The following is a 17,570-nucleotide window of genomic DNA, read 5'->3' on the forward strand; positions in this document are numbered from 1 at the left end:
ATGCCACGCCACACTCATGTCTATTTATAAGTGCGTCTGCCATGAGGAGGAACCGCAGGCACACACTGCAGAGGGTTGGCGCGGCTAGGCAGCGATCCTCTTTAAAAGGGGCGGGGCGATAACCCACAATGCTGTACAGAAGCAATGAGAAATCCAATCCTGTGCCACCTCCATCTGGAGCTGCACACGTGGGCATAGCAATGGGGAACCTATGTGCCACACACTATTCATTCTGTCAAGGTGTCTGCATGCCCCAGTCAGACCGCGGTTTTTTATAAATAGTCACAGGCAGGTACAACTCCGCAATGGGAATTCCGTGTACACCCACAGCATGGGTGGCTCCCTGGAACCCACCGGCAGTACATAAATATATCCCATTGCATTGCCCATCACAGCTGAGGTAATGTCGTGCTTAATGCAGGTGGGCTTCGGCCCACACTGCATGCCCCAGTCAGACTGGGGTTCTTTAGAAGTGGACACATGCAGTTACAACTCTGTGTGGACCCACAGCATGGGTGGGTGCCAGGAAGCCACCGGCGGGACATAAATATATCCCATTGCAGTGCCCAACACAGCTGATGTAACGTCAGCTGTAATGCAGGTGGGCTAAAAATTAATTTGATTACACTGTAGGCGAGGGCCCCCAAAAATTGGTGTACCAACAGTACTAATGTACCTCAGAAAAATAGCCCATGCCCAACCAAGAGGGCAGGTGAAATCCAATAATCGCTTTGGTTAATGTGGCTTAATTGGTAACTAGGCCTGGAGGCAGCCCAGTCAAAATAAAAATTGGTTGAGGTGAAAGTTTCAACGCTTTAATGAGCATTGAAACGTATAAAAATTGTTTACAAAAATTATATGACTGAGCCTTGTGGGCCTAAGAAAAATTGCCCGTTCGGCGTGATTACGTCAGGTTTCAGGAGGAGGAGCAGGAGGAGGAGGATGAATATTATACACAGATTGATGAAGTTAAAAGGTCCACGTTTTTGATGGTGATAGAGAACGATGCTTCCATCCGCGGGTGCAGCCTACGTATTGCTTAGGTATCGCTGCTGTCCGCTGGTGGAGAAGAGAAGTCTGGGGAAATCCAGGCTTTGTTCATCTTGATGAGTGTAAGCCTGTCGGCACTGTTGGTTGACAGGCGGGTACGCTTATCCGTGATGATTCCCCCAGCCGCACTAAACACCCTCTCTGACAAGACGCTAGCCACAGAACAAGCAAGCACCTCCAGGGCATACAGCGCGAGTTCAGGCCACGTGTCCAGCTTCGACACCCAGTAGTTGTAGGCGGCAGAGGCGTCATGGAGGACGGTCGTGCGATCGGCTACGTACTCCCTCACCATCCTTTTACAGTGCTCCCGCCGACTCAGCCTTGACTGGGGAGCAGTGACACAGTCTTGCTGGGGAGCCAGAAAGCTGTCAAAGGCCTTAGAGAGTGTTCCCCTGCCTGTGCTGTACATGCTGCCTGATCTCTGCGCCTCCCCTGCTACCTGGCCCTCGGAACTGCGCCTTCGGCCACTAGCGCTGTCGGATGGGAATTTTACCATCAGCTTGTCCGCCAGGGTCCTGTGGTATAGCATCACTCTTGAACCCCTTTCCTCTTCGGGTATGAGAGTGGAAAGGTTCTCCTTATACCGTGGGTCGAGCAGTGTGTACACCCAGTAATCCGTAGTGACCAGAATGCGTGTAACGCGAGGGTCACGAGACAGGCATCCTAACATGAAGTCAGCCATGTGTGCCAGGGTATCTGTACGCAACACATGGCTGTCCGCACAAGGAAGATCACTTTCAGGATCCTCCTCCTCCTCCTCCTCCTCAGGCCATACACGCTGAAAGGATGACAGGCAAGCAGCATGGGTACCCTCAGCATTGGGCCAAGCTGTCTCTTCCCCCTCCTCCTCATCCTCCTCATGCTCCTCCTCCTCCTCCTCAACGCGCTGAGATATAGACAGGAGGGTGCTCTGACTATCCAGCGACATACTGTCTTCCCCCGCCTCTGTTTCCGAGCGCAAAGCGTCTGCCTTTATGCTTTGCAGGGAACTTCTCAAGAGGCATAGCAGAGGAATGGTGACGCTAATGATTGCAGCATCGCCGCTCACCATCTGGGTAGACTCCTCAAAGTTTCCAAGGACCTGGCAGATGTCTGCCAACCAGGCCCACTCTTCTATAAAGAATTGAAGAGACTGACTCCCACTGCGCCGCCCATGTTGGAGTTGGTATTCCACTATAGCTCTACGCTGCTCATAGAGCCTGGCCAACATGGGGAGCATAGAGTTCCACCGTGTGGGCACGTCGCACAGCAGTCGGTGCACTGGCAGATGAAACCGATGTTGCAGGGTGTGCAGGGTGGCAGCGTCCGTGTGGGACTTGCGGAAACGTGCGCAGAGCCGGCGCACCTTTCCAAGCAGGTCTGACAAGCGTGGGTAGCTTTTCAGAAAGCGCTGAACCACCAAATTAAAGACGTGGGCCAGGCATGGCACGTGCGTGAGGCTGCCGAGCTGCAGAGCCGCCACCAGGTTACGGCCGTTGTCACACACGACCATGCCCGGTTGGAGGCTCAGCGGCACAAGCCAGCGGTCGGTCTGCTCTGTCAGACCCTGCAGCAGTTCGTGGGCCGTGTGCCTCTTCTCTCCTAAGCTGAGTAGTTTCAGCACGGCCTGCTGACGCTTGCCCACCGCTGTGCTGCCACGCTGCGCGACACCGACTGTTGGCGACGTGCTGCTGCTGACACATCTTGATTGCGAGACAGAGGTTGCGTAGGAGGAGGAGGAGGAGGGTGGTTTAGTGGAGGAAGCATACACCGCCGCAGATACCACCACCGAGCTGGGGCCCGCAATTCTGGGGGTGGGTAGGACGTGAGCGGTCCCAGGCTCTGACTCTGTCCCAGCCTCCACTAAATTCACCCAATGTGCCGTCAGGGAGATATAGTGGCCCTGCCCGCCTGTGCTTGTCCACGTGTCCGTTGTTAAGTGGACCTTGGCAGTAACCGCATTGGCGAGGGTGCGTAGAATGTTGCGGGAGACGTGGTCGTGCAGGGCTGGGACGGCACATCGGGAAAAGTAGTGGCGACTGGGAACTGAGTAGCGCGGGGCCGCCGCCGCCATCATAGCTTTGAAGGACTCCGTTTCCATAACCCTATACGGCAGCATCTCCAGGCTGATAAATTTGGCTATGTGGACGTTTAACACTTGAGCGTGCGGGTGTGTGGCAGCGTACTTGTGCTTGCGCTCCAACACTTGCGCTAGCAACGGCTGGACTGTGCGCTGAGAGACATTGGTGGATGGGGCCGAGCACAGCGGAGGTGAGGGTGTGGGTGCAGGCCAGGAGACGGTAGTGCCTGTGTCCTGAGAGGGGGGTTGGATCTCAGTGGCAGGTTGGGGCACAGGGGGAGAGGCAGAGGTGCAAACCGGAGGCGGTGAACGGCCTTCGTCCCACCTTGTGGGGTGCTTGGCCATCATATGTCTGCGCATGCTGGTGGTGGTGAGACTGGTGGTGGTGGCTCCCCGGCTGATCTTGGTGCGACAAAGGTTGCACACCACTGTTCGTCGGTCGTCTGCACTCTCAGTGAAAAACTGCCAGACCTTTAAGCACCTCGGCCTCTGCAGGGTGGCATGGCGCGAGGGGGCGCTTTGGGAAACAGTTGGTGGATTATTCGGTCTGGCCCTGCCTCTACCCCTGGCCACCGCACTGCCTCTTCCAACCTGCCCTGCTGCTGCACTTGCCTCCCCCTCTGAAGACCTGTCCTCAGTAGGCGTAGCAAACCAGGTGGGGTCAGTCACCTCATCGTCCTGCTGCTCTTCCTCCGAATCCTCTGTGCGCTCCTCCCTCGGACTTACTCCAATTACTACTACCTGAGTGATAGACAACTGTGTCTCATCGTCATCGTCCTCCTCACCCACTGAAACGTCTTGAGACAGTTGCCGGAAGTCCCCAGCCTCATTCCCCGGACCCCGGGAACTTTCCAAAGGTTGGGCATCGGTCACGACAAACTCCTCCGGTGGGAGAGGAACCTTTGCTGGCCATTCTAGGCAGGGGCCCGGGAACAGTTCCTGGGAGTCTGCCTGCTCCTCAGAATGTGTCATTGTAATGGAGTGAGGAGGCTGGGAGGAAGGAGGAGCAGCAGCCAGAGGATTCAGAGTTGCAGCAGTGGACGGCGCAGAACTCTGGGTGGTCGATAGATTGCTGGATGCACTTTCTGCCATCCACGGCAGGACCTGCTCACACTGCTCATTTTCTAATAAAGGTCTACCGCGTAGACCCATTAATTGTGAGATGAATGTGGGGACGCCAGAAACGTGCCTCTCTCCTAATCCCGCAGCAGTCGACTGCGATACACCTGGATCAGGAGCTCGGCCTGTGCCCACAACCTGACTTGGGCCTCCGCGTCCTCGCCCGCGTCCACGTCCTCTAGGCCTACCCCTACCCCTCAGCATGGTGTATTACCAGTAGTGCAGAAACAGAACGCTGTAATTAAATGTGCCGCTTATTGGCCTGTGGTTGGAGGCTGACTTCGCTTATGGAACGCACAGCAGAGGCAGGAAAGAATTTTGCTCAAGCCTGCTGTAACACTTAGCTGGCTGCGTATGAATTAGGACAACTACCCCCAGCAGAGACCCAGTACACAGAGGACGGTCACAGGCAGCCCAAATAGATTTTTTTTCCCAAATGTTTTTGGAAAGGCCCACTGCCTATATACACTAAATATGTCTTCTGTCCCTGCCTCACCACTACTGGCCCTGGACAATGTAAAATTACTGCAGACTGTTTCACTGTGGACCGGAATACAGCGGTGATGTAAGAGGCAACACAGAGGCAGGAAAGAATTTTGCGCAAGCCTGCTGTAACACTTAGCTGGCTGCGTATGAATTAGGACAACTACCCCCAGCAGAGACCCAGTACACTTGTGGACAGGAATACAGCGGTGATGTAAGAGGCAACACAGAGGCAGGAAAGAATTTTGCGCAAGCCTGCTGTAACACTTAGCTGGCTGCGTATGAATTAGGACAACTACCCCCAGCAGAGACCCAGTACACTGAGGACGGTCACAGGCAGCCCAAATAGATTTTTTTTCCCAAATGTTTTTGGAAAGGCCCACTGCCTATATACACTAAATATGTCTTCTGTCCCTGCCTCACCACTACTGGCCCTGGACAATGTAAAATTACTGCAGGACGCAATGCTCTGCACGGCCGATATACAAAAAAAAAAAAGTGCAACACTGCAAAAAGCAGCCTCCACACTACTGCACACAGTTAGATGTGGCCCTAAGAAGGACCGTTGGGGTTCTTGAAGCCTAAAATAACTCCTAACGCTCTCCCTATAGCAGCTCCGGCACCAGCAGCACTTTCCCTGAACTATTTCAGAATGCATCTGTGGCGAGCCGCGGGAGGGGCCGATTTATATACTCGGGTGACACCTGATCTCCCCAGCCACTCACTGCAGGGGGGTGGTATAGGGCTTGAACGTCGCAGGGGGAAGTTGTAATGCCTTCCCTGTCTTTCTATTGGCCAGAAAAGCGCGCTAACGTCTCAGAGATGAAAGTGAAAGTAACTCGAACATCGCGTGGTACTCGTCTCGAGTAACGAGCATCTCAAACACGCTAATACTCGAACGAGTATCAAGCTCGGACGAGTACGTTCGCTCATCTCTAATCATTTTACATTGCATGCTATGGATGTACATTGCTGCGGAATCCGCAGTCAGACGCCCGCCACAGATTCTGCAGCAAAAATCTGCTCATGTGCATTGGACCTAAAAGAGAATAACGTTTCATCCACAAAGAAATGGAAACATAGATTATTAAGAAAAAAATGGGAACAATTTCACCAACTTCCAGGATTTTAATGAAGTGTCTAATTCGCGGTAGATCAGTTCACATGGTATTCCAGTATAGGCAGCAGGGACATGTACCTGACCCTATCACATCCTAGAACACAGGCTATCTAAGCTCTAAGACCTACCACAACTGTCTGCCCCGAAAATGGTGATGCTGTCGCAAGCCTGTTTCTTTCATCAAAACACCCTAAACAATTCCTACAGTAAGCCCACTGGCTAAATAGAGCAGCATGTAATATTGATGCACAGTGTGCCTTGTGTAGTTTAAGAAGTAATGCAACAATTTTGGATCACGGAAGTATGGTCCAAGAAACCAACTCACCTACTGGACCCTTGCAGCTATAGTGGCCTTTTTTTTATCTTTGCTGTAAAGAGAGCAATGTCAAATGACTACATTTTTTTTAACTGGATTGTACCCAATGCACTAATTTTTCCAGCCACCTTTTATATAAATAGGGCATCATGCATACAGTTGTATGACCCGGTCACTACCAATGATATCTGTGTATGTAGAGATATGAAGTGCATTTCTTACCAACAGGGAGGAAATGGTTAAGGAAGTAAGGGTGGCTAGGTCCTTAGGAGGCAGTGATCGTGCTATCCTTCAATTTTGAATACAAAGGTGAGGAAGACCAGAGAAAACTCAGACCTCAAGGTTGGATTTCAGAAAGGCAGATTTCATGAACTCAGAAAGAGGGTAGGAAGAATCCAATACCTGGGTGTTCTTAAGGACAGAAATGCCCAAGAAGGTTGGGAAATATTGCGAAATGTGATTCTCAAAGCACAATCGTTAATAGAGATGAGCGAGCACCAAAATGCTCGGGTGCTCGTTACTCGAGTCAAACTTTCAGTGATGCTCGAGAGTTTGTTTCGAGTAACGAACCCCATTGAAGTCAATGGGCAACTCGAGCATTTTTGTATATCGCCGATGCTCGCTAAGGTTTTCATTTGTGAAAACCTGGGAAATTCAAGAAAGTGATGGGAACGACACAGCAACGGATAGGGCAGGCGAGGGGCTACATGTTGGGCTGCATCTCAAGTTCCCAGGTCCCACTATTAAGCCACAATAGTGGCAAGAGTGAGACCCCTCCCCCCCCCCCCCCCCCCCGCACTGTCAGCATAAAGATCGTTCTCCTCTGCCACAGCTGTAACAGCTGTGGCAGAGAAGAACGATGTTAGCCCATTGAATTCAATGGAGCCGGCAATACAGCTGGCTCCATTGAAAGCAATGGGCTGCCGGCAATCGCGGGATGAATTGTCGGGAAGGGCTTAAATATATAAGCCCTTCCCTGCAATTCATCCAGAAATGTGTAAAAATAAAAAATATATATATACTCACCTGGTCCCGGCAGACGGAGTTCAGCGCGGCCAGCGGCAGTCCTCCTGAACTGCTCTGAACAGCTGTGAGTAGTATTCAGCAGCTGGGGATTTAAAATCCCCGCCTGCTGAATGAGCTGCCTCTAATTGGTCACAGCCTGACCAATCAGAGGCAGATTCCACTCATACACCCATTCATGAATTTATGAATGGGTGAGTGACTGCTGCCTCTCATCTGATTGGTCCTGCTGAGCCAATCAGAGGCAGCAGTCACACACCCATTCATAAATTCATGAATGGGTGTGTGAGTGGAATCTGCCTCTGATTGGTCAGGCTGTGACCAATTAGAGGCAGCTCATTCAGCAGGCGGGGATTTTAAATCCCCAGCTGCTGAATACTACTCACAGCTGTTCAGAGCAGTTCAGGAGGACTGCCGCTGGCCGCGCTGAACTCCGTCTGCCGGGACCAGGTAAGTATATATATATATTTTTTTTTTTACACATTTCTGGATGAATTGCAGGGAAGTGCTTATATATTTAACCCCTTCCCGACAATTCATCCCGCGATCGCCGGCAGCCCATTGCTTTTAATGGAGCCGGCTGTATTGCCGGCTCCATTGAATTCAATGGGCTAACATCGTTCTGCCGGGACAAGGTGACTATATATATATTTTTTTTTTACACATTTCTGGATGAATTGCAGGGAAGGGTTTATATATTTAAGCCTTTCCCGACAATTCATCCCGCGCTCGCCGGCAGGCCATTGCTTTCAATGGAGCCGGCTGTATTGCCAGCTCCATTGAATTCAATGGTCAGTGCTCGTTTAATCGAGACGAGTACCGCGTGGTGCTCGTCTCGAGTAACGAGCATCTCGAGCACCCTAATACTCAAACGAGCATCAAGCTCGGACGAGTATGCTCGCTCATCTCTAATCGTTAACAATCCCTAAAAGAAGGAAGAATGGGAAGCATTTAACGAAACCAGGATGGATGAACGCAGAACTTGTAGACATGTTAAAAACAAAGAAAAATATGTTTATCAAATGGAAAGAGGGGGAAATATCTAAAAATAATATAATGGGGTCTGCAGAAACTGTAGGGTAAGTGTCAGAAAAGCTAAAGCTAATAATGAATTGAGGCTTGCAGCAGAGGCCAAAAGCAATAAAAAAGGATTTATGGGGTATGTCAAAAGCAAAAGAAAAGTCAAAGATGCTATTGGATGCTTACAAGATGAAAATGGCGAATTGGTTAAGAATGATGTTGAGAAGGCTGTACTTTTAATTTCCTATTTTGTATCTGTTTCTCTCAGAAAGTAAATGGAACATCAACCGATATTCCCTGTGTTATTTGAGGAATATAAAAGAATGCAGGCTATCTGTAAACAGGGAGATCATGAGGGAACACTTAACTAACTTAAATGAATTCAAGTCCCAAGGTCCAGATGAATTACACCCTAGGATACTAAAGGAAGTAGCGGAGGTAATTGCTGAACCACTTGCCATAATCTTTGAAAATTCCTGGAGAACAGAAGTCCTAGAAGATTTGAAAAGGGCAAACGCTGTCCCTAATATCAAAAAAGGGAAGAAGGTGGATCCAGGAAACTACAGGCCTGTGAGCCTGACTTCTATACCGGGAAAGATCTTTGAACAAATTATTAAACAGCATGTATGCAAGTTATTGGATGAAAATGGAGTAATTAACCAGAGCCAGCATGGGTTTGTAACAAACAAGTCATGCCAGACTAATCTAATTTCGTTCTATAATAGTATCACTGACTGGGTTGATCAGGGAAATGCGCTGAATATAGTTTTTCTGGACCTTAGTAAAGCATTTGACAAAGTATCTCATACTATACTTATTGAAAAAATGACCAAATATGGGATTGACAAGGCAACTGTTAGGTGGATTCACAACTGGCTGAGTGATCGTACTCAAAAAGTAGTCTTAAATGGCTGCACATCCAAATGGAAGAATGTATCAAGTGGGGTACCACAAGGCTCTGTCCTAGGCCCAGCATTGTTCAACATTTTTATAAATGATCTGGAGAAGGGAATTGATGGGAAACTGGTCAAATTTGCTGATGACACAAAGCTAAGAGGGATAGCTAACACTAGGGAAGATAGAGAGAGTATTCAAAAAGATCTAGAAAAGCTTGCACAGTGGGCAGCGACTAACAGAATGGTATTTAACAAGGAGAAATGCAAAGTCCTACATCTGGGCAAGAAAGATGAAAAAAAACACATATAGAATGGGAGGAATTGAGCTAAGCAGCAGCACATGTGAAAAAAACTTGGGTATACTAATAGATCATAGACTGAACATGAGTCAACAATGTGATGCAGTAGTCAAGAAGGCAAATACAATTCTGGGATGTATTAAGAGAAGCATAGAGTCTAGATCACGTGAGGTCATTATCCCCCTTTACTCTTCCTTAGTCAGATCTCATCTGGAATACTGTGTCCAGTTCTGGGCACTCCACTTTAAAAAAGATATAGAAAAACTGGAGCAAGTTCAGAGAAGAGTTACCAAGATGGTGAGCGGTCTGCAAATCATGTCCTATGAAGAACGGTTAAAGGACCTGGGAATGTTTAGCTTGCAAAAAAGAAGGCTGAGAGGAGACTTAATAGCGGTCTACAAATATCTGAAGGGTTGTCACACTGCAGAGGGATCAGCCCTATTCTCATTTGCACAAGGAAAGACTAGAAGTAATGGGATGAAACTGAAAGGGAGAAGACACAAATTAAATATTAGAAAAAACTTTCTGACAGTGAGGGAGATTAATGAGTGGAACACGTTACCACTGGAGGTTGTGAGTTCTCCTTTAATGGAAGTGTTCAAACAAAGGCTGGACAAATATCTGTCTGGGATGATTTAGTAAATCCTGTACTGAGCAGGGGGTTGGACCCAATGACCCTGGAGGTCCCTTCCAACTCTACTATTCTATGATTCTTTGAGGGTGTACAGGATGTGGGGAATACTGTGGGATGAAAGGATCAGGTTCTGAGGGAGAATGTAGACGAAGGGTGCATGAAGAACAGTTAGATTTGGAAATAATTATATTCCCTCCCGAAATGTGTTTTTAGTGTTTGCTAAACTTTGGTTATTGGGGATTAACCTAATTGTCTGGGGTAGCATATTCCAGAGAAGTAGTGTAGCTTGGGAAAAATCTTGGAGACGGCAATGGGAGGTTAAGATTATGGAGGAACTAAAATCGTTAGCAAAATGGAAAGCACAGGTAGGGTGGTAGACAGAGATGGGGGGGATTAGGGTGGTGCAGCTCTGTGGAGAGCTTTATGGATGAAAGTGACGAGTATATTATATTCTACAGTGGACGGGCCATCAGTGTAGTGACTGGCACTGGATGGAGGCATCAGTGTAGTGACTGGCACTGGATGGAGGCATCAGTGTAGTAACTGGCACTGGATGGAGGCATCAAGGCATCGGTGTAGTGGTTGGACAGAAAGGTAAGCCTGACTGCTGCATTCAGAATAGATTGGGGAGAGTTTAGTGAGCGGAAGACTGAACAGTAGTGAGTTACAGTAATCAAGACAAGAGTGGATAGGGGCAACAATAAGGGTTTTTGATGTATTCACATTAAGAAAAGGGTGGATTCGGTAGATGATTCTAAGGGCTAAGTCACACAGGTGGCGACCCGCGCGTATTTCCGCACAGAAAAACGCCCGCACCGCGTGCAGATGAAAATCTGCATGACCAGCTCCATTGCCACCCATATGTTCTTTTTTTGACAAATGCTGATGTCTGCAGTGCGGACGTTTTTCCATGCGGTAATACGCGCATATCGCCGCTGATACGTGTGTACCTCCGCTCGTGTGACTGAGCCCTCAGCGTAAGTGACATCAGTGTGCAAGAACTTAAATATAGAAGGCTTCTGACGAAGCTTGGGCAAGTAAAACTCACATCAAGGTGTTCACTACCCTGAGTGGCACATAATTCATGTCTCAGGGTAAGTCCAGTGTATATTTGGTAGCATTAATATTATTTTAGTAGTGTGTGGGGCCCTTTCCCAGGGAAAGCTTTATGTGTCTTACATTTCTTATATTTCCAGTGTGATTTTCTTTTATGTACTATCTGTTTCACTGCTGCTATTCATAAATTTTTTTCAAGCTGTTTATTCCACTATTGCACTTTATACCTATGTAGTTTCTTTTGTTTTGGCATTCCTTTGTTGGCTTCTAGTTCTGCTTCTTTTTTGCAACATTGGGTCTTGGCATTTACCCCTTTGTGTTTCTGTTCTGTATTATTTGGAGGTGTATTACTATTTTTGTCATAATTAAAAATTATTACTCTTAATCACTTTTTGGCTAAACACTCCACCTTTTTTGATGGTTTGCTTATTGATAGGAGGATTTAGTTGCTATTTGTCCCTCTGAGGTCATTATAGGTATAAAATGAGGTACATTAGTTGAGGGCAGAAACACAAGAAGTTCAGTTTTTGAAAAATTCCATTTCAGATAGAGAGAGGCCATGATGTTAGAGACAGCGGACCGACAATCACTGGTGTTTTCCAGTAGTGCAGTGGTGATGTTACCTGAAGGAGTATGTACTTGGGTGTCATCAGTGTAGGGATGGTACTAAAACCCAAATCTGCTAATAGTTTGTCCAATAAGGACTGTGTGATTGAAAAAGAGGGAAGGACCTAAGACTGAAGCCTGAGGAACCCCAACAGCAAGAGGAGAAGAAGAAGAGCCGGAGAATGACACATTGAGCAAGCTGTCAGAGATGGTAGGAGGCAAACCAAGAAAGTGTAAAGCCATTAGAGCAGAACACACTGAGGAGGTGTAGGATATCTCTCCATAGAGAGACCCAGGAAAATCACCAAAGAGTAGCTGCTGTTAGATTTGGCTCTTAGGAGATCATTTGACACTTTAGTAAGGGTGATTTCTGTAGAAAGTAGAGTATAAAAACCAGAATGTAAGGGGTTGAAAAGAAAGTTCACAGAGAGAAAGTTGCTAAGTTACGAAACTCCAAAATTGTTATTTCATGGGAAATATAAGTATTTACTAAAGTAGATTGATCCTCTTTAAAATATAATTTCTTGATATATTAAACTGGCTCCAGAATAAATCTACATCTCATAATAAAATAACTTTTTTTTATTTTTCCATTAAACTTTCCTAGTTTAGTTCTAGATAGAAGAGTCTGAAGTTATATACACACAGACACTCCAGGGGTCTAAGTGGTCTGATCAATCCTAATGACAAAAACATACCATATCACATCTTAACTAAATTATACAGTAACTGGAATAGCATCAGTTACCCATAAATATTAAAATGAGGAACATAAATTGTAGCAGTTATTGTTTAAAGAGAGAGAAGTCATGGGATATTAAGAGGCGAGAGGCTGATGCAATGAAATACATTTGCTGTCCATCAGACGTTAAAAGAAATGAAAAATTAATTGGTACTTTAGTCGCGCTCCCTTTTCTCTTTCAATGTGTCTGGTGTAAAATTTGTAATTAACTTTTCAATCATTTTCTCATTTATTCTGCTACCTGGAATAGCATTTAATGTGCCGAAAATAGAGCTATATTTTTCCTAAGAGAGTTAAAGGAAGGAGATTAGAGGATTCTTCCTGTAGTGACTGACTGATTCCTTGCACTAAGCTGCCATTTCATGTCTTACAAAGAATTTAATATAAAGAGAGAATTCCTTTGTAGTATGACCATCTCCATGAACAGAATTGACTTCTAGCACTTGAGAGGAATAATTGCCCTCCGTCTTTTTGCTATTTGCTCTCTTTTTCTTACTTCTTCCCAATATAAAAACATTATTAAGAGCTCAAATTAAAGTGAATTTTAGAATATAGCGCATCAAATTATCCGAAAAATGCTTTCATCGGAATCTTTATCTAAATGGGAAATAACATGGGCCGCTATTATCCGAAATGCAGGTGACTAAATGAATCATGAAAACAATGTATTAGAGTAGGAAACCATACAGAGCAAAGGAGCAAAAGTGTTGTTAAAGACTGGAGAAGAAATATTTCATCGACAGTCCTGCTGGCATGATTATGAGTGGCAACACCATGGAGACAGGGCCGTCTCTAACAAGGGCCGTCTCATGTTTACTGGGGCACATGCATAGCTAAGCTACTATATGGCGCAATGCAGATGTATGGCAGCGCATTGTTAGTAAAGGAAGGAGGGGGGATGCAATGTTAGCCCTATCATGACTATGAGTCATTGATGTGCCAGTGTTCGGGTCACATTTTGCAGTTCTGTTGTTCCCACTTAAAAAGAAAAATCATGTTGTTTTTTTTTTTTGGGGGGGGGATGACATGTTTACATGAGGGCTTCCTTTTTGCTGAGGCGAGTTGTATTTTACAATGGGACCATGTGATGTGCTGGGAGGCTTTTAGAAATGTCAAAGTTGGGTGAAATGGGGGAAAAAAGTAATTGCAGAATTTGAGGGGTTATCTTTACGGCGTACATAGTGCAGTATAAGTGGCACGTTGTCTTTATTCTGTGGGTCTGTGTCATTACAGTGTTACAAAATGCATATGTTTTTTCTAATATAGTAATACATTAAAAATGCCTTTTAAAAAATTGCCTTCTTTTACCATATTTTAACCTCCAGAACATTTCTATTTTTCCATCGATAGGACTGTGTGGGAGCTCATTTTTTATTGATTTTTTTATTTATGGAGATGGAGTGACCAAAAAAGTTCAATTCTGCCGTTGCATATTTCTCTTTCGGATGGAGTTAATCATGCAGGATTAATGGTTTGATAGTTTAGCAAAATACAGTATTATTGTATTGCATTATACTGTATTTTAACAGACTGCCTATTAAAGATATGCCGCTGGCATGTCTTAAGAACTAATGCCCACAGACGGATTTCTGCCGCGTGAAACGTGGCAGAAATCCGCAGCGTTATCCCACAGCTATTAAATTCTATTGAACCTAATAGCTCAATGTTCACGCTGCGGAATTCTACCGCGGAAAGAAATCGCGTCATGTTCTAATAGCCGCGGAAAACCGCTCGGCCGGCTTCCATTGTAGTCAATGGAAGCCATCCATCATACGATACTTCTGCTGTGAGCACAGCAGAAGTATCGCGTGATTACGCATCATTGACCACTACCGACGCGTCATGTGCGGCACTGCACGTCGGCTCACCGGACGGGACCAGAGTGGTGAGTATTGGTTCTTGTGGGGGGGCGCCATGTCGAAATCCGCTACGATATTCCGCTGGTGGAGTCCGTCACAGCTGTGGGCATGAGGCCTAGAAAGGTACACAATCTTGGCAGCCCTGGGGACCTTTAAAAGGCTCCAGGCTGCCATGACATCTGGACTGCGATCCCACAGTCTTATTGTGGTGGAGCCGCTCAGGATCGATCTTGATCGATCAGGACATTTAAATGTCATTGTCAGGACTGACAACAGCATGTAAAGGGTTAACATCCATGATTAGCGTTATCTCTAGTGGCTATGGCCGGTGGGTGTTGGCTTTCAAAGACCTGCAATGAACAGCTATGCACGTCCTAACAACATGGGGTATGTTCAGTTGGGACGTATATGGCCGTCTGTATGACGGGCAGCATTTAGAGTCCCTATGTGGGACAACAAAATTTTAAAGAGTACAAATAAAGTTTTGTATAAATAAATATATTTTAAAAATTGACGGTAGACATATTTTTAAAGAAACATACATAATATAACATCATATGAAATAACCTCCACATATTTGGTAACCCCATGTGTTTAATTTGCCGTACTTTACGGTTATTGTAGCATTGTCCTATTCAAGTGAATAGGACAACATTGTATTTTGTTGTAGCCCTGCTATGTATAAAAGTATAGCATTTCAAGAAAAACGCAGCTTAAAACTAGTGTAAACATTGAAAGGCAGCGCATTGACTAGGTAGTTAGCACTATTACCTTGCAGTGTTGAGGTCATAGGTTCAAATCCCACCAAGACCACCTCTGCATAGAGTTTGTATGTTATTCCTGTGTTTGTATGGGTTTCCTCCCAGACAAAAAAACATACTATTAGGGAACTTGGACTGTGAGCCCCAATAAGTCCTCAAATGTTGTGGAATAAGTATGTGCTATACTTAAAATAAATACAGAGGCTTCAGTACTTGCCCTAGTGCGGTGTGCCATGCTGATCAGCGGGTGTGCTTGAAGGGCACATACATATCTTTTACTGAACCTGTTTCCGAGTTGCCCAAACCAACATGAACCTGGGATAAGTATGCCATTGCCCCCTATATGAGTTATTCTGAAATGATAACATTGATTTCAATGTTTTTTTAAGAACATGGAAAGCAGATGAGAAGCTTTCAGCCTGCTTCGGTTTTTGGTAGATTTCCATTTTTTAAATAGAGCAAATCACACTGCAGACTTTGCCATTTGTTCCACTAAAAACAGGTATGTCTCTCAGGACTTCGCAGTCACACATGAATCCTCTTGAGGAATTTAACCCTCTATTGTAACTGTCAAAAGTTATTATATGTTCATAGTCCCAAATTCTTCTGTGGCTTTGTGATCCAAAATTGCTTTTAACTTTCATGTGATTAGAAAAGTGCTCGGCCACAGGTTATTCTGTCTTTCTCTCTTTAATTGTGTGGCAATGAGATCTCATCCTTGCTTACAGTTTTTGTAGTATTTCTCCAACATAAAGCCCTGCAACAGGATATTTACAGCACGGGATCAGACATCTATAGCACAGATAGCACTGCTGGCCTGGTGACCCCCTAACACTAATTCAGGGACCATAAAAACTTCACATCTTATCAGAGGAGTTTTTAAGTATGTTTTTATTTCTTTACTCATTCTGTATCATTTCAAGTGCAAATTAATCACATCTGTGCCTTGTCTACAAGATTACTTGGTTTCTCTTGCTGGGAACAATCACATTTTGCTCTACTGGCTAACACGGTACCAATCTTTTTTCATTATGGCTGTTTAGTCATTTTTTATTACATTTCTTTTTTTTGGAGATAAAGTGACCAAAAAAAAGCGCAATTCTGACGTTGTGTATTTTTTTTTTTCTGCCGAAATTCACTGTGTGTGGTAAATAATATATTACTGTGATAGATTGGACTTTTATGGATGCAGCGATACCAAATATGATTTGGGGTTTTTTATTTACATTTTTTGATATAAATATGGGAAAAGGTTTTTTTTTTAAACTCTTGTAACACCTTTTATTTTTTTAATAATTAATAAAACCTTTTTAAACTGATTTTTACAATTTTTGTAGCTCCCATAGGGGTCTTGAACATGTGATGGTTTGATCGCTCCTGCAGTATGATGTAATACCTTACTATTACATTATAACGCGATTTGACAGGCAATCTATCAAATAACGCTCACAGGTATGACTTGATAGGCAACCTGCAATAGTAGCCCTGGCTGCTTTCAGAAGGCCAACAACTGCCATCGCAACAGAACGGCAATAACAAAGCGGTGGGGTCATTCGGTACCCCCAAACTCTGACCAGGGCATTTAAATGCTGCTGTAAGAATGCAGCATTTAAAGGTTTATTAGCTGTGATCAGTGGGAGCACTGATCGTAGCTGTTGCGGGCGGGTGTCAGCTGTAAGAAACAACCGGCACCTGCTTTATTTGGAGCAGGATCCAACCCCTAATCTCAATGACATAACTGTACATCATGGAGCATTAAGGGGTTAAAGGGCATGGAACAGGAAGTAAACAGCAGGCCCTGCAGTCCTAGTTAGGGTGGCAAAACTGGGCACCCTAAGGGCTGTCCAAGTTTTTGCAATTGGGCCCCATCTCTTCTATATACACTACAGGTAGGGCCACCAAAAAGAAGTAACCATGAAGTGGCTGTTGGGCTTATGCCATTTTGATCAAAATGTGTAGATGGGCATCCACGTCTTTTTTTTCTCTACAGCGTTGATAAATTCCCCGTTTTCTTGCAGATGGTATCTATGTCTTATCATGCCCTCAGCTTCATTACCCAGCAGCGACGCTTTCAGTTATTTTCCACTTTCTTCCCCTTTGGCCCTTCTTGTGTAGTGTAATGAAGTAGATGGAAGTTTTAATCTGAAAAAACTTGGAACAGGAATAAACAGCAGGCCCTCCTGTCTTTGGTGTGCAGGCAAAACTGGGCACTATAATGGGGGTCCAAGTATTTGCAATTTGGCCCCATCTCTTCTATGTACACTCCAGGTAGGACCACTACAAAGAAGAAACCATGAAGTGGCTGTTGGGCTTATACAATTTGATCAAAATGTGTCGATGGGCATCCACGTCTTGTTTTTCTATAACGTTGGTAAATTCCACGTTTTCTTGCAGATGGTATCTACGTCTTATCATGCACTGAGCTTCATTACCCGGCAACGAGGCTTTCTGTTATTTTCCACTTTCTCCCCCTTCGGCCCTTCTTGTGTAGTGTAATGAAGTAGATGGAAGTTTTAATCTGAAATTG

At 45.4% G+C, this 17,570-nt stretch overlaps 1 protein-coding gene across 1 annotated transcript in view; it reads left to right on the top strand.

Moving 5' to 3' along the window:
• The window catches only part of CNGB3 (cyclic nucleotide gated channel subunit beta 3), a 140,690-nt gene that overhangs the window by 26,186 nt on the left and 96,934 nt on the right, over positions 1-17,570 (top strand). The window lies entirely within an intron of this gene.

This window comes from Eleutherodactylus coqui, chromosome 9 (assembly GCF_035609145.1).
Source record: "Eleutherodactylus coqui strain aEleCoq1 chromosome 9, aEleCoq1.hap1, whole genome shotgun sequence".
Classification (NCBI taxonomy): domain Eukaryota; kingdom Metazoa; phylum Chordata; class Amphibia; order Anura; family Eleutherodactylidae; genus Eleutherodactylus; species Eleutherodactylus coqui.